Genomic DNA, 22,574 nt, shown 5'->3' with positions numbered 1-22,574 from the left:
AATAAATTTATTTTAATTCAATTTTCAAAAGAAAAATTCAAGATTTATTTATTTATTGGGAAGGCAAGGCAGAGCCAAGATGGCGGAATAGTGAGGGCATGCACCGATAGTCAGGGAAAAGATAGTTTAATAAAAGTGGAGTTACTGTAGCCTCAGGAAAAGGCTCAGGAAAAAATTGCAGAGGAAACTCTTCCGGATCTAGTGGATGTGACACGGAGGACCTACGGGGAGAGCAAGGTCGCCCACCGTGTGGAAGCCCAGCCGCAGAGTCTGCGCACCAGCGCTGGAAGGGGAGGTGAGACAAAAACCTCGGTAACCCGAGACATTGGCGGGGAAAGGCAGAAAGAGCCTAGAGAGAACGAGGCCTGAAGCCCCACTGGGGAAAGTTCACCAGGCTGACTGGAGGAGAGAAAAAAACGGATAAATAAGGGGAACCAGCACGGACACTAGCCTCTCTCTCCACTCACCTTACAAAGCCGAGCAAGACAAAGAGCAGGCGCCATTGTACGTATGTAAAGCGGCGCCCACCATTAGCCAAGCAGAAAAACCTGACTCTGGTGGGGAAAAATAACAGGAGGTTAGGACCTAGTGAAAGTGTGGAGCTAACGAACTGAGACTGTGAAAATCTGAGGGGGGGGGTGGCTAGAGAACTCACCGAGTACACAAACTCGGTAACTTTGGAAACCTGGTGAGAGACTGCAGAGAGATTTGAGACCACACTGAGGGCTGCATAAACTCTCTGTGTGGTCCCAGGGGTAGAGCAGATGAATACCCACAGGGGCCAGATTTCATACATCAACCACCCTCAATTCCACTCAGCTGTGCAGAATTACTTCCCAACTGAGTCAAAAAAAAAAAAGAGAAAGGGAGAGCGAGCAAGTGAGAGAACAATCTGGGTGAGTCACCTTTGGCACACCCTTAAACCTGAAGAACCAAACAGAGCTCTCTGGCCACACCCATCACAGCCTCTAAGGATCCATCAAAGGCAGACAGTCCACTTAATCTAGAGTCATAGTATAACGAGAAAAAGCACCACAGTGAAGAAACCAAAGAATATCTCCACAATGTCAAACAAATGCAGAAACTGAGGTAGCAAGAACAAGGAAGACACTATGATGTCCCCAAATGAAAAAGACACTCCAATTCAAGATTATGAAGATGATGAGATAGAAGAAATGCAAGAAACATATCACAAAAAATTGATAAGAACATTAAGAAGTTCTCAAAAACAAATTCTTGAACTACAGAAATCCTTAATGGACACGATAGAAAATCTCTCATGTGAAAATGAAATATTAAGGAGGAATCAAAATGAAATGAAACAACCAGTAGAACATGAAACTGTGATAGTGATGAGAAATCATAATGAAATGAAGAATTCAATAGATCAAATGACAAACACATTAGAGAGCCTTAAAAACAGAATGGGTGAAGCAGAAGAGAGAATATCGGACTTAGAAGACAGAGAACAGGAAAGGATACAGTCAGACCAAAGAAGAGGAAATTAGAAATCTAAAAAATATTGTCGGGAATCTACAGGATACTATTAAAAAACCCAACATTCAGGTTCTAGGAGTTCCTGAAGGCATGGAGAGGGAGAAAGGATTACAAGGCCTTTTTAGTGAGATACTAGCAGAAAATTTCCCAGGTTTGGAGAAGGACAGAGACAACCTAGTACAAGAAGCTCATAGAACCCCTAATAAACATGACCAAAAGAGATCCTTACCACAACACATTGTAATTAAACTCACCACAGTGAAACATAAAGAAAAGATCCTAAAATGTGCAAGAGAGAAACGTCAGATTACTCTCAGAGGATCTCCAATTAGACTCACAGCTGACTTCTCATTGAAAACCCTACAAGCTAGGAGGGAATGGCGAGATATAGCCCAGGTACTAAGAGAGAAAAACTGCCAGCCCAGAATATTATATCCTGCAAAGCTCTCATTTGTTAATGGAGGTGAAATAAAGACCTTTCATAGCAAACAGAAATTGAAACAATTTGTCACCACTCGTCCAGCCCTGCAAAAGATGCTTAAAGATGTGTTACACACAGAAACACGGTCATCAATATGAAAGAAGGTAAAGGAAGGAAACCTCACAGTAAAAGATCACAGGGAATTCAAAGCATATATTAGAAAATAACTTTGGCAAATGGCAGGGCAAAGTTACCGCTTATCAATACTCACATTGAACGTTAATGGCCTGAACTGTCCAGTTAAAAGACACCAATTGGCTGATTGGCTTAAGGAACAAAACCTATCTATTTGCTGCTTACAAGAAACACATCTTTCCAACAAAGATCCATACAGACTGAAAGTGAAAGGCTGGAAAAAGATATACCATGCCAACAGAAATGAAAAAAGAGCGGGCATAGCCATCTTAATATCAGACAACATAAACTTTAACACAAAAACTGCTAAGAGAGACAAAGAGGGGCACTATATAATGATTCAAGAATCAATTCAACAGGAAGATATAATGATTATCAATGTATATGCACCTAACTACAGGGCACCAGTTTATTTAAAAGATTTGTTAAGGGACTTAAAGGGAGACTTAGACTCCAATACAATAGTACTGGGGGACTTCAATACTCCACTCTCAGAAATAGACAGATCAACAGGACGAAAAATCAACAAGGAGACAGTAGATTTAAACGACACTATAGCCCAAATGGATCTAACAGATATATACAGAACTTTCAATCCTACAGCTAAAGATTTTACATTCTTCTCAGCAGTACATGGAACCTTCTCTAGGATTGGCCACATACTAGGCCATAAAGCAAGTCTCAGCAAATTCAAAAGAATTAGAATCATATGATGCAGCTTCTCAGACCATAAAGGAATGAAGTTGGAAATTAGCAACTCAGGAATCCCTAGAGCATATGCAAACACATGGAGATTGAACAACATGCTCCTGAATGAACAATGGGTCATAGAAGAAATTAAAAGAGAAATCAAAAATTTTCTGGAGGTAAATGAGGATAACAGCACAACATACCAAAATTTATGGGATACAGCAAAAGCAGTGTTAAGAGGAAAGTTTATATCAACAGGTGCGTACATCAAGAAATTGGAAAGGCACCAAATAGATGAGTTTTCAATGCATCTCAAGGATCTAGAAAATCTGCAGCAAACCAGACACAAATCTAGTAGGACTTCTCCTACTATTTCTCTTCAGAAATAATTAAAATCAGAGAAGAAATCAACAGGATTGAATCCAAAAAAATTATAAAAAATCAGCCAAACGAGGAGCTGGTTTTTTGAAAAAATAAACAAAATTGACACCCCATTGGCCCAACTAACTAAAAAAAGAAGAGAAAAGACCCAAATCAATAAAATCAGAGATGAAAAAGGAAACGTAACAACAGATACCACAGAAATAAAAAAAATCATCAGAAATTACTACAAGGACTTGTATGCCAGCAAACAGGGAAACCTATCAGAAATGGATAGATTCCTGGACACATGCAACCTACCTAAATTGAACCAGGAAGACATCGAAAACCTAAACAGACCCATAACTGAGACAGAAATTGAAACAGTAATAAAGGCCCTCCCAACAAAGAAAAGCCCAGGACCAGATGGATTCACTGCTGAATTCTACCAGACATTTAAAGAAGAACTGACTCCAATTCTTCTCAAACTATTCAGAACAATTGAAGAAGAGGGAATCCTCCCAAATTCTTTCTATGAAGCCAGCATCACCTTAATTCCTAAGCAGGAAAAAGATGCAGCACTGAAAGAGAATTACAGACCAATATCCCTGATGAACATAGATGCAAAAATCCTCAATAAAATTCTCGCCAATAGAATGCAACAACACATCAGAAAGATCATCCACCCAGACCAAGTGGGATTTATCCCTGGTATGCAGGCATGGTTCAATGTGCACAAAACAATCAATGTGATACACCACATTAACAGACTGCAAAAGAAAAACCATATGATTATCTCAATAGATGCAGAGAAAGCATTTGATAAAATACAATACCCTTTCATGATGAACACTCTAAGCAAACTGGGTATGGAAGGAACATTCCTCAATACAATCAACGCAATTTATGAAAAACCCACGGCCAACATCCTATTGAATGGGGAAAAGTTGGAAGCATTTCCACTGAGATCTGGTACCAGACAGGGATGCCCACTCTCACCACTGCTATTCAATATAGTTCTTGAAGTTTTAGCCAGAGCTATTAGGCAAGAAAAAGAAATTAAAGGGATACAAATTGGGAAGGAAGAACTCAAACTATCCCTCTTTGCAGATGATATGATTCTTTATTTAGGGGATCCAAAGAACTCTACTAGGAGACTATTGGAACTCTTAGAAGAGTTTGGCAAAGTAGCAGGATATAAAATCAATGCACAAAAATCAACAGCCTTTGTATACACAGGCAATGCCATGGCTGAGAAAGAACTTCTAAGATCAATCCCATTCACAATAGCTACAAAAACAATCAAATACCTTGGAATAAACTTAACCAAGGATTAAAGATTTCTATGATGAAAATTACAAAACCTTAAAGAAAGAAATAGAAGAGGATACCAAAAAATGGAAAAATCTTCCATGCTCACGGATTGGAAGAATCAATATCATCAAAATGTCCATTCTCCCAAAAGCAATTTATGCATTCAATGCAATACCAATCAAACTACCAAAGACCTTCTTCTCAGATCTAGAAAAAATGATTCTGAGATTCATATGGAGGCACAGGAGACCTTGAACAGCTAAAGCAATCTTGTACAACAAAAACAAAGCCGGAGGCATCACAATCCAGATTTCAGGCCATACCACAGGGCAGTTGTAATCAAAACAGCATGGTAATGGAACAGAAACAGATGGATAGACCAATGGAACAGAATAGAAACACCAGAAATCAATCCAAACATCTACAGCCAACTTATATTTGATCAAGGATCTAAAACCAATCCCTGGAGTAAGGACAGTCTATTCAATAAATGGTGCTGGGAAAACTGGTTTTCCACGTGCAGAATCATGAAGCAAGACCCCTACCTTACACCTTACACAAAAATTCACTCAACATGGTTTAAAGACTTAAATCTATGACCGGACACCATAAAATTATTACAGAGCATTGGAGAAACCCTGCAAGATATAGGTAATGGCAAAGACTTCCTAGAAAAGACCCCAGAAGCACAGGCAGTCAAAGCCAAAATTAACATTTGGGATTGCATCAAATTGAGAAGTTTCTGTACTTCAAAAGAAACAGTCAGCAAAGTGAAGAGGCAACCTACAGAATGGGAAAAAATATCTGCAAACTATGAAACAGATAAAGTGTTGATAACCAGAATCTACAAGGAAATCAAAAAACTCCACAACATCAAAACAAACAACCCACTTAAGAGATGGGCCAAGGACCTCAATAGACATTTTTCAAAAGAGGAAATACAAAGGGCCAACAGACACATGAAAAAATGTTCAAGATCACTAGCAATCAGGGAAATGCAAATCAAAACCACAATGAGGTTTCACCTCACCCCGGTTAGAATGGCTCACATTCAGAAATCTACCAACAATAGATGCTGGCAAGGATGTGGGGAAAAAGGGACACTAACCCACTGTTGGTGGGAATGCAAACTGGTCAAGCCACTATGGAAGTCAGTCTGGAGATTCCTCAGAAACCTGAATATAATCTTACCATTCAACCCAGCCATCCCACTCCTTGGAATTTACCCAAAGGAAATTAAAATGGCAAACAAAAAAGCTGCCTGCACCTTAATGTTTATTGCAGCTCAATTCACAATAGCTAAGACCTGGAACCAACCCAAATGCCCATCAATAGTGGACTGGATAAAGAAATTATGGGACATGTATTCTATAGAATACTATACATCAGTCAAAAACAATGAAACCCAGTCATTTGCAACAAGATGGAGGAATCTGGAAAACATTATGCTGAGTGAATTAAGCCAGTCCCAAAGGGACAAATATCATATGTTCTCCCTGATTGGCAACAACTAACTGAGCACCAAAAGGGAACCCTGTTGAAGTGAAATGAACACTATGAGAAACAGTGACTTGATCAGCTCTTGTCCTGACTGTTGAAGTACAATGTAATACTTTATCCATTTTAGTATTTTTTTGTTCTAGTACTATTGGTTGAACTCTGTAATTAACACACAATTATTCTTAGGTGTTGAAATTTTAACTGAAAAGTGATCCCTGTTAAATATAAGAGTGGGAATAAGAGAGGGAGGAGATGTACAATTTAGGACATGCTCAATCGGACTTGCCCCAAATGGTGGAGTTAGAAATGTGCCAGGGGATTCCAATACAATCCCATCAAGGTGGCATGTACCAATGCCATCTCACTATTCCAAGTGATCAACTTCAGTTCACAATTGATCACATTGATAGGTCTAAGAGTCAAAGGGATCACACAAACAAGACTAGTGTCTGCTAGTACTAACTGATAGAATCAAAAAGGGAGAGAACGATCCAACGTGGGAAGCGGGATACACAGCAGACTCATAGAATGGCAGATGTCCTAACTAGCACTCTGGCCTCAGAATCAGCCCTTAAGGCATTCGGATCTGGCTGAAGAGCCCATGAGAGTATTTTAGGCAATGGAAAGCCAAGACACTCTGGAAAAAAAAAAAAAGAAGACCTAAATGAAAGATCTCTGCTAGTGAGATCCCAGTGGAAAGAACGGGGCCATCAAAGAAGGAGGTACCTTTCTCTGAAGGGAGGAGAGAACTTCCACTTTGACTATGATCCTGTTGGAATAAGATCAAAGTCGGCAAACTCAAAAGGCTTCCATAGCCTTGGCAACTCATGACTAGAGCCTAGGGAGATTACTGATGCCATAAACAAGAGTGTCAAATTGTTAAGTCAACAACAGGAGTCACTGTGTACTTACTTCTCATGTGGGATCTGTCCTTAATGTGTTGTCCAATGTGAAGTAATGCTATAACTAGTACTCAAACAGTATTTTTACACTTTGTGTTTCTGTGTGGGTGCAAACTGATGAAATCTTTACTTAATATATACTGAATCGATCTTCTGTATATAAAGATAATTGAAAATCAATGACTTCCCTGGCCCCGCTCTGTTGCTCTGTTGGGACCGGGGAACCTCACCCGGGAGCGGAACCCCAATAAAAGCCTATGAATTAAAAAAAAAAGAAAAGAAAATGAATCTTGATGTGAATGGAATGGGAGTGGGAGGGAAATTATGGGGGGGGGGAGCCAATGTAAACCATAAACTGTACCTTGGAAATTTATATTTACTAAATTAAAAAAAAGGAAAGGCAGAGAGACAGAGAGAGGAGTCTTCCATCTGCTGGTTCACACCCCAAATTTCCACAACAGCCAGGGCTGGGCCAGAATGAAGCCAGGTGCCAGGAACTCCATCCAGGCCTCTCACATGGGTGTCAAGGGTCCAAGTACTTGGTTCACCATCTGCTGACTCCCAAGCACATTAGTAGGGAGCTGGATCACAAGTAGGGCTCAATTCCAGGCACTCCAATATGGAATAAAGGCATTCCAAGCAGCAGCTTAACCTGCTGTGCCACAACACCCAGCCTCAAACTCTGTGAAGTGCATACGCACATAACATGAGACTGATCATAAGAAACAGGCACATGTGATGGTACAGGCTGGGAAGTCCCGTGATCTGCCAGGGACAAGCAGGGGAACCAGGAAGGGCAGTGCTGCGGTCCAGGGCTGGGGACCTAGGGACCAACAGTGGATTCCAACCAGGTCTGAAAGTGATGACCAATGGTGCAGATGTTGACCAAGTCCAAAGGTGAGGACTAAGGTGACAATGGTGCACATGTTGGCCAAGTCTGAAGGTGAGGACCAGGAGGACCAAGGGCAGGAGCAGGCTGATGTCCCAACTCAAGCAGTCAGGCAAGGAGCCAGGGAGATATACATTCCTGCACTGTTTCCTGTATTGGTCCCTAGAGATTGGGGTGATGCCCACCCACACAAGGGAGGGTCTTCTGCCATACTCATCTATCCACCCTAAGGCTAATGTCCCCACAGACACACCCAGAAGTCATATCTGACCGGAATAAGCATCCTCTGACCCAGTCACAGTGATACATAGATAAATATGGATGGACACACAGACAGGAATCAGAAAAGAGATGCAGAGGTACAGCACAGAAACGTAAGAAAAGACTCTGACAGGAGAGAAAAATCCAAAGCATGGGAAGGTGACAGTGTAGAGAACAGAAGGAAATTTCAGATGTGTGTTAATGTCTTCAGCGTTAGGGTCAAATACTCCATCTATATTGTATGTAAGTCAGGAACACTGGAGAATAGGGGAAAATATCACAATTAAAAATATAATTAACATCAATATACAACTTTAATAAATAGTTGGAAGATAAATTTAAAGAAATCACTCAAAAAATAATAAAAAAGGATGGAATTATATGAGAATATTAGGGATGAAACCGACTAATCCAAGAGGTCCAGCCTCTGAAAAGCATAAAAAGGAAGGTTTCCAAAAATGAGACCAAGAACACAAGTGAAAGTTATTAGGGAAACATCAATTCAAGAAAATTTCTCATATTTAAAATATGAAGCATGAGGTAGAATGGCTACTGCAGTGCCCAGCACAGGGCTGGAAAAGCATACAAGACTGGACATCTTAATGATACCGCAGAGGATTCAAGGTAAAGGAAATGATGTTGAAAGAATTTCAGAGAATGTGCGGGAGCGAAAGCAGCATCCCTATCATATCCAAAGCAGGAGAATCAGAATGAGCTGGGATTTCTCAATGACTCTGAGTTACAAATCCAGACTGATCACACTCCCTGACAGCCAATGCTGAACTAAAAGTCCTAAAGGAGCTCTCTGTCCAGCCAAGCTCCCAACCTAGTGTGCGACTGATCAAAGATATTTTGAGATGTAGGACAATGCAAAAGCATTACCTTCCATTTCCTTCTCTTTGGAAGTCATTGGAGGGTGTGATCCAGCAAAATAAAAAAATAAATGGAGAAAGAGCTGCAGGAAATAGATTCAACCCAGAAGAGCAGAGGAAGTCTTGTATTCCCAACAGATGGTGCCGAGGACAGAGGGCTCCAGATGCCTAGAGCTCGTCATGGCTCATCCAGACGCGAGGATACTTGTTGAGAAAATGAAAAGCAGGAGGAGGTGATGCAGCCAATAAGGAAATATGGAAACCTATAACAGGAACAACATAAGCCTGGTCTACTACTTGGTTCTACCAAAATCAATGTGCACACAGTTAGAAAACGCATTAAATAGGATGATAACACAAGGAGGAACAATGACCGCATTAATCCAAGACAAGATGAAAGCAGGGTATACCTACAATACACTTCGTGAATCTGCAAGGAAGAATTCACACAGTTAGCAATACACACTGATCACTAGCTTAACTGAAATAATGTGACAGTAATCCTGGAAGAAAGAGAGCTAGGAAGAGGTAGAAAAGGAGAGTTGAATCCTCACACATGAGAGAAAAGTAAAAAACCAATGTGCAAAGTCAGTGAGCTATTCACAGCAACACTGCATTCCACCCAGTAACACAGGAAAACTCCCTGAAGGGCTGCACACTGTCTCTTCCCAGGAGCAGATCTGGGTGAAAGGGAGGTGCGATCACACCAGTAAGGTCTCGTCTGGGTATGTGATGTCCAAGTATGTCTCAGACTGAGCATCACAAATCTAAAATCCAAACTGCTCCAAGATCCAAAACTGAAAAGTCTACATCATGAAACTTTGTCTAATGCGCAATATTTTTAAAGCGCAGTAAAATCACCTTTGGGTTATGTATGTAAGGTACACATGAAACACAAGTGAATTGCACATTCAGCCCCCTCCCCAAGGTAGCTCGTGGTGCATATGCAGATATGCTGGGACTTCCACAAGTATCCAGAGAATGATTTTTGTGTCAAAAAAGAAACTTGAAATCTACACATATAAGGAGTCTTCAAAAAGTTCATAAAAATGCACATTATGAAATAACTATACATGCATTTCAAAAGCTTTTGTACCAAAATAAACTTATCTTTTAATTTCACTTTTTAGAAATCTGAAATCTGAAATATTTCTGGTCCCAAGCATCTTGATAAGGAGTCCTCAATCTGTGTCTTATTTCTCAAGCTGTGTGCATGCATTATTTTTGCTAAACATGAAACTTAAAAAGAGAGATGCTGGAGAGTCTGGGGATGCCTTTCCTAACTCTACCATTTGTGAAAGAACCAGTCGGATCCAGACATGTGGCTACCTTGCTAGTGTTTACTCCTTTCCAGTGGACGAAACGCTCACCTGTCTATTTATGCTGTTTAGTTTTCACAGTACGGGGAGGAAGGTACTATTTTCTTAGTTACAGACAAGGCAAGCAATTTGAAGATGCATGGATAACTTGTCCAGAGTCATACAGCAGACCTGGAGTTTCATCTGTGCCTCCACTTTAATCTGCTCTCCTGAGATTGAAACATCGCAGTCCATTCCATCAGAGCCAAAAGTATTGGGCTACAAACATTTTGCAATGCCAAGAAACAGGTGCTAAGAATATTTCTCAAAGTTTAATGGTCCAGACCCATCGTATTTCATGTCACCAGACCCTAATCTATTCCCCAGAAGTCAGATTCTTCAGAATCTGTTCTCTGAAACTTTCGTCTCAAGTCCCAGCAAATGGGAAGATAGATGTTTCTCCACTGCCCACTTACTTGTGTGTGAGCTCCTACTGTGATCGCCACCTCCTGCCATAGCACCCCACCCTGTTTCCCTCATTCAGGCTGCATCTGCATCTCCAACGTGCACATTACTTAACACTGGTGAGTGCACATCCTGATCCATGTCTGTTTCCTCTCCCACACTGCCAAACCAATGCCTTCCTTCCAATGCCAAGTGGCAATAAACCCACACCCGCCACGGGGATGCTATACCCTAGAATTTCTCAGTCTCCTAGAAAGTATTATTCATGATTTGTTTAATACAGGAAATGACAGAAGCTAGTGACCAGCAGGGATTGGGGTCTTTGGCTGGGCACACGGTCTCATAAAAGCCACAGCAACCAGTTAGTGGCAGCCAGGGTCTTTAACCATTTTCAAGGCTCTGGTACACTTGAGTGCATGCCTTGGGAAGGGACTCGAGTCCCAGCAGTTCCATGGAACCATGTATCTCATTCTGCACACCCAGAACAGCATGCAGACAATCAGGGTGGGCCAGAACCACCACCCTCAGTCATCTCCTCCCAAAACATGAAAAATCTGCCAAGGACCCACTCTCACAAACTGGCTACCCAGGCATCAGCCACATAGCAGGCCACACAGCTCAGGGAGAATGGCGTGGCAGGGAATGTGGGCCATCCGCCATGGTCAGGCTGCCCAGCAAATAAGCTGGAGCAATAAGGCAATTCGCTTCACTTGTATCAGTCACAGCTGAAGAATGGGAGTGGCTGCACTGTCAGGGCGCTCTGAGCAGGTCTGCCCTTTCAGAAACACAAAGACCCAGGAGGGAGCATCCACTTTGAGGATGCTAGATATGGGTATGAGCTACAAGTCCCACCACACATCTACATGAAGTCTTCACAGTGCAAAACTCTCCACGGCAGGGAAGTCACTGACTGCACTTAGAATTAAAATACAGTTCTCTAAAATGATCACCTATAAACATTTCCCACTCTTCCCAACTCTAACATATTTATCAAAGAAATAAAATTCCAATAAGCCAAAATTTTACTTTTATTAAGCCCAAATATCAAACAGGCTATGCATACGACATTACTGCTCAATACAAGAAAATTCAAAATATTTTACTAAGAAATCATTTTCTGCCAGCACAGTAAATTTTTTATCCAAAAATTTTCCCAAGACATTCATATAAAATAGAAAAGGCATTATTAAGCATGGAAACCAACCTGTAAAAAATGGGCAAGATGCATGAACAGGCAGCTCGGGAAAGACAAAATGCAAAGGATCGATAGGATCAAAGGAAATGACACAGGACTTCCCCAGAGTCCAGAAAGAAGAGATAGGTATGTTTGCCTTCAGGCAAAACCAAACTTTCAAAAACCTGAGCAATTCCAGTGCTGGCGAGGATGCAAGCAAATGAACAAAATCAGATTTTCTGACCAGAGGATGACGTTGGAAATCTGTGTGGCAACACTCAGGAAAACTGTGCATACCTTTGCTCTGGCCATTGGCCTGGGGAGATGTAAGCTTCAAAGAAAGCCCCAGGAAGAGGACCCATCAACTTAAAAAAGTTCATGGAAAATATTATTTTTTTTAAAAAGTACATATTTCTAAGCTTTTTGTACCAAAATAAATGTACCTTTTTCCATTCCATTTTCCACAAATGTTTGGCAGTGATCTCCAACATGAATGGAGAGAACCAAACCTGAACCAGGCAGCAGCAGGCAGCAACAAGAACTTCACCCCCAGGCAGAGGACGGCCCATATCCCAGGAAGGATGTGGCTGTGGGATGAATATGAGAGAAGGTCAGACAGCAGAGAGAGTTCAGGGTCACCAGGAAGGAATGTCCACTTGCTGTTAGGAACAGAACTGTGAACCTCCAAACTGTTATGCTGAAGAGCTGACCCCTTGGCTCAGTGGTGATTTCATCAGGAAACAGGGTCATTGCAGTTAAGATGAGGTCCTACTGGAGTAGTGAGGGCCCCTAATCCAGTGTGACTGTTGACCTTACATGGAGCGGAAGTTCGATCACATGGGGAATGCCGTGTGAACACTGGAGTCCAGATGTCACGGGCCACAGAACTGCCAGGAGCTGGAGAAGCAGCCTGGGCACAACCTCCCTGAGCCTTGCAGGAAGTGTGGCTCTGCTCAAGCCAAATCTCAGACAATGGGCTGCAGGGCCACAAGAGGAGAAATTGCTAGTGTTGAAGCCATTGGCTGGTGGTGCTCTTAGGGCAGGTCTAGTAAACTAAGACCCAAAAAAACCATTACTCATATGTATATGACCTCAAATTATAGAGAAAATGTTAGCATACAATGTGCTAATAACACCCAAATTTTATAAGAAAAAAACATATAGCCACGTGCCACAGGATAAAGTTTGCTCCTGAAGAGACTGTATATATGATGGCGGCCCGGTGAGGTTATGGCACCCAGTATGTCATGGTTGCCTTTGGTCGCGCATCTCTGACACGTCTAGGTAAGTACAAATGGTGATGGTGTGTCAGTGACATCACCTTGAAGCTCCCAGCTCAGGCCCCAGGCTGGCACAGGACGGCCCAGGAGCTGCTCTGCAGAACCTCAGGGTCCAAAGCACCCCATGAGCTCAGGTGTCCCCATCTCATGCTTCCCCTGCTCACATCTGGAGACCAAGTCCCCCCTTCTCATCCTTCTTTCCACAGAGTATCAATCCAGCCCTGAGACCCACTCAGAGACCACCAGTTTTCCAGGAACACAAGACCCTCCTTTCACTCAGCTTTGGCAACAAAGCTTAGCAGCGTTCAGTAGGCCACCTGCACACCTGCCCGAGTCCCAGCTGGGTGTTCACCTGGGAACTCGGTCTGTGAAGCCATGGACCACCAAAGTCCCTGAGTCAGGCACTCAGACTTCTTTTTGTGTTAGTTTCTTTTTTCTTGGTTTATCTGACTTTATTAATCAAGCTGGTCAAAACAGTCCAAATAAGGCAGAAATATCAAGCGTGGACAAAAATGGAGAAGCCAGCATCGTGCAAAAACACCACCATCTTTATGAACACAACTTCAAGAAACCTCAGAACCACTTGGAGCCCTGGGAAGCACACGCCCTTCCACATTCCTGGGCCAAAAGCTCAGGGTTGGTGGGGACACCCCACAGTCAGCATCCCACTCCTGCACTCCTGCAGCTGAGCTGCTTGCCTCAATTTTACCTTCCTTTTTCTAATTTAATTTGTACTTGAAGAAAAGCAGTTCATAAATGATAAATAAATACCCCAACATTCTGTTGAAAATTAACAGAGCCTTGCGAATGGCAGGCAGCACTGTGGCATCATGCATAAAGCTGCCGCCTGTGATGCCAGCATCCTAGATGGGCACCATTTTGTGTCCTGGCTGCTCCACTTCCAAACCAGCTCCCAGCTGATGGCCTGAGAAAGGCAGCAGAAGCCAGCCCAAGTGTCTGGACTCCTGCCTCCCATGTGGGAGACCTGGAAGAAACTTCTGGCTCCTGACTACAGCCTGGCCCAGCCCAGGGCTGTTAGGGCCATCTGGAGAGCGAACCAGAGGATGGAAGGTATTTTCTCTTTCTCTTTTCTCGTTTTTGTCTCTCTCTCTCTCACTACTCTCTCTCACCCCGACTTCTGCCTTTTCTCCTCTCTCTCTCCATCTAACTTAAATAAATAAATCTTTAAAAAAAAACTTGTCAAACTTCATGCAATAGAAATAGATGACACCAAAATTAGAACTCAAATTCTGACTCCGCCTGCTGGGACTCCAACACTTACCTATTTAGCAATCAGTGTTGTAATCCCTGCTGTACCAGGCCCTGCACAGCAACAACAAAGATGGAATCTCGGCCCACAAGGGTACTAAGCAGCATGTTATCTGCATGTTGCACAAACTTCTCCAAATGGAGGCCAATGGGCACAAGTCGCAAATACACAATGCTGGAATCACTTGGTGTATTCCCATGCATTTACTAAAACATGTCCAAAATTAAACATTAAATTCCAGAAAATTCCCAAATTGACCTGACATATCCTAATGTAAAGGAAAGAGGAAAAAAACCATCAGAGACCAGTGATCAGCCCAAGAATGCAGCCTGTGTGCAGGCAGACATCCACAATGCTTGCAGTGGAAAGGGAGCCTGGAAACTTGGTGGACAGCCTCCAGCAGCCTCCCAAGCTGACTCCACACCCAAACTCAGAACCCACATGTCTCTCCTCATACACAGGACTGGTAAGACAGCGATCTCCTCTAGGATGGTAGGTGGGAGTGAAATGTCCTATTCACTTAAGAGTGTGTCACATTTGCAGGGTTCGTGGTAGTGGTGATGGTGCAGAAGGGGCCGATGCTCCAGTCGTGGCTGCGGGCTGTCCCGAGCCTACATCCCACCTGGCATCCGCAGGTACTCAGAACCCCAGGTGTCGACACGCACTGCACTGTACTTCAGCCGAGTCCCATGGGAATCAGAGGTGTAGGACTGTCCAAAGAGAAGGGAAATGATACTGCATTTAGGCACCAACCAGGACTCCCAGTCTGCCCCTTTAACTTGATCTGGTGTCAGGCACAGGGAGCCACAGAGAAAAGCCACGAGAAGGGCCTCCCAGCCCTGTGTTCTGAGGGCATCAGGGAGGGCTGGCTGGGCAGAGCCCCTCGCCTCCAATCATGGGTCACCAGCACTGGCAACACCCTTCCCTGGAACCTAGAGCTGTCTGTCTGCAATAGACATTCCCAGTGCAGCACACGATGTTGCTAAATAAATACAAAGCAGGGATGGTGTTAGACCGTATCCTCCACGTGTGCAGTAAAAGCCATCTGCACAGCTCAGCTCTGCTGGCAAAGGCTCTTCAGTGTTGCAGAGACGCCACGTGGAGAGGCCCCGGGGAAGGAACTCACAAAGAGGAAAGTGGTTTTCTGTCCCCGCGTTGAGACTAGAGAAGACAACAAAGTGGCTACTACCCTCGGACACATCCAGGAAGCACAGAGCATGCTCGGTCCCACTGGCAACCAGATCCCATCCTCTAAGAGAAGGGACTAACACTACAGCACCCCAGGACATGCCGACCCTCAGAAAGCACTGCCCCTGACCCACACAATGGCCCCACAGCCCTCACCTCACATCTGTGCTGACTCCAGGTGAGAAAGGCTGACATCAAAGAGGTTTCTCTTAGGACTTACATCAGGTGCTGGGAGACAAGGGTTCAAGTTCACCTGGGAAGTTCATGGTGTAGTGAAGGGAAGTAGAGAAGCAGGGCACTGGGCTAATCCCGCAGGACCATCTGGCTCATACGTCAGCTCTGACAGCACGCACACCACCTCCCCAGCACTGTGTTCCACAGGTGTGGCTGCCGGCTCAGGGTGGGAGAAGCCCCCGGACTGAGGCCCAGCAGCTAGTACAGGTGTGAAGGGAGAGAGCTGACAGTATCTCCCCGGAGACCACAAGGGAACCTGAGTTACCATGCAGGTAGACAGCAGAAGTGGGGTTACAGTCACCTAGCACAGTGGCCTTCCTCAGGTGGCTCTCCTGTGTGTGTGTGGGGGGGGGGTGCACATGCACGCCATAGCACACCATATAAATATGGCAGAAAGGGAGGGAGCAAGCAAGTGAGCACGCGCACTCTCATCCACTGGTTCACCCCCGGACGCATGCAACAGCCAAGTCAACGCCTGCCCAGCACTCCACCCAGGTCTCCTACATCGGTGGCAGGGATCCACTGACTTGGGCCACCACTGCTGCCTCACAGAGTGTACATCAGCAGGAAGCTGGAATCACGGGAAGGGACTCAAACCCAGGCACTCTGGTGTTGAACACGGGCATCCCAAGTGGAATCTTAACTTTGCACATATGCCCCCCCACCCCGCATCTCCCCTCTAAGCCCACTACTCTCTCCACGGGAGGTACAGGGTTGTGCTGACAACATTTTAAGGATAGCTGCTCTCCCCTTGGCAGGCAACCACAACATCACGCCTCTGGACACCTGGACTCTTGTCAGCAGCTCAAACCTCTCTCTTCACATCTCCCTGCTTCTCCTGAGCGCCCTCAGCAGGCTTCTCAGAGCAGCCCAGCTCACAGGTGAACCTGGACCCAGGGACTGACCCTCTGATTGAGGCAGCCTGATGGCTTTGGCCAGCATCTTTCCTCAAATGCCCCTTGGTGCTGTGGGAAAAAATCGAACAGCAAACGCCAGGACACACATGGCCTCTGAACCCCCAGCCAGGGCAGAGAGCATACGGCCCCTGAATAAGGAGGAGCTGGTGCACCTGGGTCTACAGGTGGTGCACGCAGGCCAAGAGCTCTGAAGCCTCAGGCACCCAAAGTGGAGGGGATAAGATGGTGAGACCCAGCCCCAGCCAGGCCCCATTCTCTCCAGGGTAAAAGATGTCTCTCGGAGCTCCTGGGAGGATTATGTGGCTGGTGTCAGCATGGAGAGGCTCTTCCTGCTGACCTCAGGGAGTGCAGAACACATACTGACAAAGTATTTAATAGTGAGTAGTAATCAAATAAGGGCCTGGATATGTGAGCAATCTTCAAAACCCTCATGGAAAATTTTTGTGTATTATGACAAAACTATGCACGTATTTCCAGACTTTCTGCATAAACATCTTTTTTTCTTCGCACTTTTCTATGAACTTCTGAAGCACCCTCATGCGGTCTGTTAGAGACAAATCAGAACAGTGAATCCACAAGATGTCTTCCTGCTTCTGGGCAGTGCACGGCTTTTTTGTTGCCGAACTGCAAATACCACACGTTTAGCAGCTGAAACCAACAACTGGCTCCTCTTAGTCCCCAGGGATCAGAACTGCTGGCTTAGCTGGTCTCCTGCTCCATGGCTCACAGAGCTAAATCCTGGTGTCCACTTGCTGGGACCACACCTACAGCCTGGGGCAAGTTCCCCTCAAATCCCTCTGGGTGCCGAAGGAACTCACTTCCTGGTGGCTGCATGAGGCCTCCTCTCAGCTCCTCGCGACAGTCCTGGGTCCTGATTCACCACCTTGTGCACCTGAGGGACTGTGATCAACTCGCAGGACAGTGACTGCTGTCGCTGATGTCACAGACAGGCCATCACTCAGGAAGCGGCGCCCCACCATGCTTAGAGCCAAGGCCACATTAAAAGGGGGAGAGCCGCCTAGCTGGATTTTAAATTTTGCTCAGGAAATGTCTTCCTAGTTGGCAACTTACTGTCCCAGAACTACACTTTTCTCACCTATCTCAGAAGAACAAAGACTTCTCGGTTAGCTGGAGTTTGGAGCGCCAAGCTTCTGTCTGAAAGCAAAGCCTCTGCACCTGAAAGCCACCTGCACAAACCCATTACCGCTTCCTTAGCTGGGAGGCTGGGAGGCGGCACGTTCTGTCAGGAGAGGGCTCTTCCTCCTTCAGGGACATGCTACCTGGCTACAGGGTGGGAAAGAAGAACCAGAACTCGGGAGCCGTGCGACTTTCAGTCCAACTGAGCTTTCCTGACTACTGACTTTTGTGAACTTGGGAAATAACCTATAAAGTAACTGAAGGATGAGAAGTGTCGATCAGAGGGGAACCGAGGACACCGAGCCCTCACCTGCCGATGGAAACGCGCGCGTGTCTGCTGGCGTCTCCGCTGGGGAGCCGGAGGACCGGACGACCCCTCCCCACTCCTCCAACCCCACGCTCTGGGAAAGGACGAGCAGGAGGGAGGAAAAACCCTCAAGACAAGAAAAAGCTAATTATATCTGCAGAGCAGACTGGCAGGAATTATATCTGGCGTACAGACTGTTGAAGCATCTTGTTGGTATGGTCAGCCTCTTCCTAATTCGGCATTTTCCACCCAGAAACCACCCTTCCCTCGTCTGAGGCGAAGCGGAGCCTCCCTCCCGGCCTTGGAACCTGTCGGGGGGGTGGGGGGGGTCAGCTGCCTCCCGTTTCTCCTCAGCAGGGCGAGGTCTTCTCTCCACACTGACCCGGTCCTGCTCCCCTGCCCAGACACCAGCTTTGCTCACAATTCCTTATGTTCCTGCATCAAATTAAATTAACCGGCTGGATCCTGACAGGCCGCAAATCAATAGTAGCCGAAATCCTTAAAATATTCATGTGCTGGCTTCTCCCGGGACGTGCCTCCACGAGGAAGCAGCAGCTCGCCCGCCCGCCCGCCAGGCAGCGTGCAGGGGAGGTGCTGGCGGCTCTGGACTCCTCTCATTCCACACTGCTTCCTCTGTGCGTGCTCTCAGCAGACAATGCAGAGACAGGGAGTCCTGGGGCAGTGAGGACGAGACGGGCCTAGGAGTCCACCCTGGGTTTCCTGGGTGTGAGCAGACAGACGGCTTCTCAGACAACACATGGCACAGCTCCGACAGGGCTACTGAGAGCCCATCCGTGGGCTGCAGCAGCCCTGGCCTAGACTGGCAAAGTTCTGCCCACCACACTCTGCTAGGGGCTCCACACCTGCCCTGTCCCTGGGGGACAGATGTTGAGTAACCACCGGTGGGACCTGGAACTCGTGCGCCTGCGGGAGCCACGCTGGGCCACGCACACCTCTGTCTCTCTGCCTGCTTTTATCTTCCACGGGCTTTGCGGTTGTAGCCTCGTTTGTGTTTCCAAAATTGCTTCGTGTGCATTCTCTGTTTTTAAATGAATGTTTTCATTTTAATTTTAGGAGGAACTCTGAAGCCATCTCCACTGACCCTGTTTGCCATTTTTCATTTCAGCTTGCTGTGTTCCCTCTCACACTTTATGAGGAATTAATCAATTATTTACTTCCTACTTCCCTTAATTGAATAGCTGATTAATTTAATTAATCATTTTTTTTTTTTAGTCTACGTATTTAGAGCTCTGCACTTCCCTTAGGCACCCTACAGTGTGGTGCACTTATGGCTGTTCAGTATGGAATATCTCTTTCTCACCCACTGGGATCTTTAAGCCACAGAATTATTCCCACAACAAAAATTGTTTGTATGTAATAGGTACAAATCTAAATTAATAAAATGTGAATATGTACAACTACATACACCTATATTCATAACACATATAGACCATGCTTGATGGGAAAAAATGGCTAACCAAAAGCATAATGAAGAATGTGCAATAAGACCATATATGTCACCGCTCTGAAATGACCACTTGCCCTTGTTGACAACCACCTTCATGTATGGCCTTCACATGTCCTTGTGTACACACACACACACACACGTCTAAGAACAGATGCCTACACAGGATATCTTTTCATAGGTGTGACTTTGCTTTCCAAATGAATGAGAGTGAAAAAGCAGTTTTCACCTTTTCTCTATATTTTGTTGTACTGCTGTCAGCCATGGTGGCATTAGTCCGTAACTCTTTGGGTTTCTGAGAATTTCCTTATGGCCCAATACATCTGTCATGTTTTTAAAATCTTCTATTTGTTCTTGAGCATATGCAGTCTCTGTTGTTGCTTTCCTGTGTGCACAGCAAGATTGATTGTATTACTGAAATAATCTATAGCCTAACTTTTTGTCAAACTCATCTATCAGTTTCTGGAAGAGACTTGGTAATAATTTTCACTATGATTACTGATTTTTCAATTTCTACTTATAATTCTGTTGAAGTTTTTCATATATTTTGCAAGAACACAAAGTTAGGTACATACAAGTTTGTCACCACCCTAAGTCATTGATAGATATTTCTTTTGTCCATTTTATCCACAGTATTTTCTTTAAAATATATACATCCCACATAAAAATAGCTACATTAATTATGTTTCTGTTAACATTTTCCTCGCACAATTTTTACCTTGCTTTATTTCCAACCTTTAAATGTAATTATTTTACGTATTTTTTATAAATACAGCAGAATCTTTTCAATATCAAGTCTCTGTCTTATAATAAGTGAATTTTAGCTAGTTATTGTGATTGAACTATTTCTAGCACATTATTCTATATAACCCATTCACTATTTAAAATTTCCTAATTTTATTTCTCCTTTTCTACCTCCCGTCAGATAAACTGTCTTTGGAAACCTTAATTTTTTCCGTCTCTTTGCTTAGCAGCTGTTGACTGTTGCATTCTGCACGCTGGACGCTCCTTTTACTTTTTCCTAACTCGCACACATCGTGTATCTGTAACTACACATGGACTTCTGCACAGACCTCCAAGTAAGAGCCTATGACCGGCTTTTCCTCTGCAAACTTCGCGCCCAGACCCCACGGGGTCACTGCTGCAGTTTCTAACCCCCCCCCCCCCGCCCGCACTCTAAGATCAGGACACGCGGTGACCGTGCGCGCGCTCACGGCCTCAGCCCTCGGGAACCGCGTGGGCGCGCGGGCCGCCCGGGCGTTCTCACCCCTCGGGGACCTCTGCGGTGCCGGGACGCGGTCCTCACCAGCTCCTGCGGCTTTGTGCCCCGCGCGTGTGCCCCGGGCTGCCCACGCCGCGGCCCAGCTCCGACCCTGGGCTGAGTCCTCCTGGCCCTCGCCTCAGGAGGCAGCGGCGGGCCCGGGGAGAGCCCCGCGCACACACCCGCACTGGTGCCGGCAAACTCGCGTTTCCCACGCGCGGACCCGTGGAGCGGCCCCTGCGGCGTTTTCTGCGTCCAGCAAAGACCCTCCGAACCGCTCCCGCCGGCCCCACGCGGGTCCGGCCCTGGCCGGCGTGGCCGCCGCTCTCGAAGGCCCCGCCCACGCACGTCGCCCGTGGCGCCCCGCCCCCTCCGCGTGCCGAGCGCAGAGCTTCCGCATCCGGGTCTCTCCAGTGACTTCCTGGCGGGAAGCACGCTGAGCTTCCGCATCCGGGTCTCTCTAGTGACTTCCTGGCGGGAAGCGCGCTGCGGGGACTGGGCGCCGACGCCGCGTCCGTCCCACGCCTTCGGCTGGACCACGAGGCGCTTCTGTTCGCGAGGGCACCGACACGGGAGTCGGCAGGGCGGAGGGCTCAGCCCGCCGCGGGATGCAGCGAAGCGGCGCTCTGTGGGCCCCAGCATGCTCTGCGCTCGGCCTGACTGCTGCATCTGGGGTGGGGCCGGGACCCCTGGGTGGGGACAGTGCTGTCCCCAGGCCGTCTGTGGATGCTTCCATGGGTGACAGTGGACGTGACGGTGACAGCACCAAGAACGCGTGCGCGCGGTGCCACAGCACGGCCGTTCTCACCCGCCAGCGGCGTTCTCCTCGTGTGGAAGTGTGGCGGTGACGCGCGCGGCCTGCCTGTGGGCGGCCCAGCCCCTACCGCCGCCCTGGACTAATTACCGGTGCTGCCGCTGCCCCTCAACGGTGTCCGATTCACCTTGGCTTGCAGAACTCTCAGTCCTGAAGGGGAGGCAGCAGGCAGGACCACCATCCCATCAGAGGTGCAAAGCAAGAGCCTCCCCTCCCCCACCCCAACACGCGCGCGCACACACACGCACGCGCGAGAATGCAGCGGGCACACTGAGGAGGCCGCCGGCCAGGAAGGCTGATGGCCAGGAAGGAGGCCACTGAGGGCTTCGGCAGCAGGCAGCGCCCGCTAAGAGGCAGGCGGGGAGCTTGGCTCGGACTGAGGACCAGGAGCCGCGTGGAGCAGCCGACGGGAGGCGTAGGGCAGTCTCGGCTTGAGGCTGGGCTTGAAGGAGCCTCCAGCCTTCTGTGTGCCCTCCCGGCCTCCCGAGGGAAGTCCCGGTGCCCTGTGCTCTGCAGGTTAGTCTGGGCCAGCTGAGAACCCAGTGCCTGGAGGAGAACGGGGCAGTGTGCCGGGAGGTGCCCCGGGCCCCGCTGGTAAGGTGGGCGGGCAGGAGGGTGAAGGGAGTGGCTCCACAGACACAAGGGAGCCAGGCCCGGGAGTGTCTCCTGGTTAGGGTGTCCCGTCCATCATATCACTGACAACTCCAGAAACCTGCACACCATGGCACCACATAAGCCTGAGTGTCGTCCAGTGTGAGCGTAATACACAAATCCGAGCCAGTGGCTGGCCTGGAGACTCAGAACCAGAGATGCCCGGGTCGAGAGACCTGGCTCAGGAAGGTCCTGCGGTCCCCGGGGCTCTG

General features: G+C 46.6%; 1 long non-coding RNA gene across 3 annotated transcripts in view; it reads right to left on the bottom strand.

The window, feature by feature from the left end:
* Positions 1–22,574, bottom strand: part of LOC127487512 (uncharacterized) — a 223,757-nt gene that overhangs the window by 80,144 nt on the left and 121,039 nt on the right. For all 3 annotated transcript variants that reach the window (XR_016230664.1, XR_016230666.1, XR_016230669.1), the window contains exon 3: positions 12,282–12,425. This is a non-coding gene — a long non-coding RNA (uncharacterized LOC127487512). The remainder of the gene's footprint in view (positions 1–12,281; positions 12,426–22,574) is intronic.

The sequence above is a fragment of the Oryctolagus cuniculus genome, chromosome 2 (genome assembly GCF_051225735.1).
Source record: "Oryctolagus cuniculus isolate XC-2025 breed Fujian yellow rabbit chromosome 2, ASM5122573v1, whole genome shotgun sequence".
NCBI classification, from domain to species: domain Eukaryota; kingdom Metazoa; phylum Chordata; class Mammalia; order Lagomorpha; family Leporidae; genus Oryctolagus; species Oryctolagus cuniculus.
This window is presented reverse-complemented; position numbering and strand designations above follow the sequence as displayed.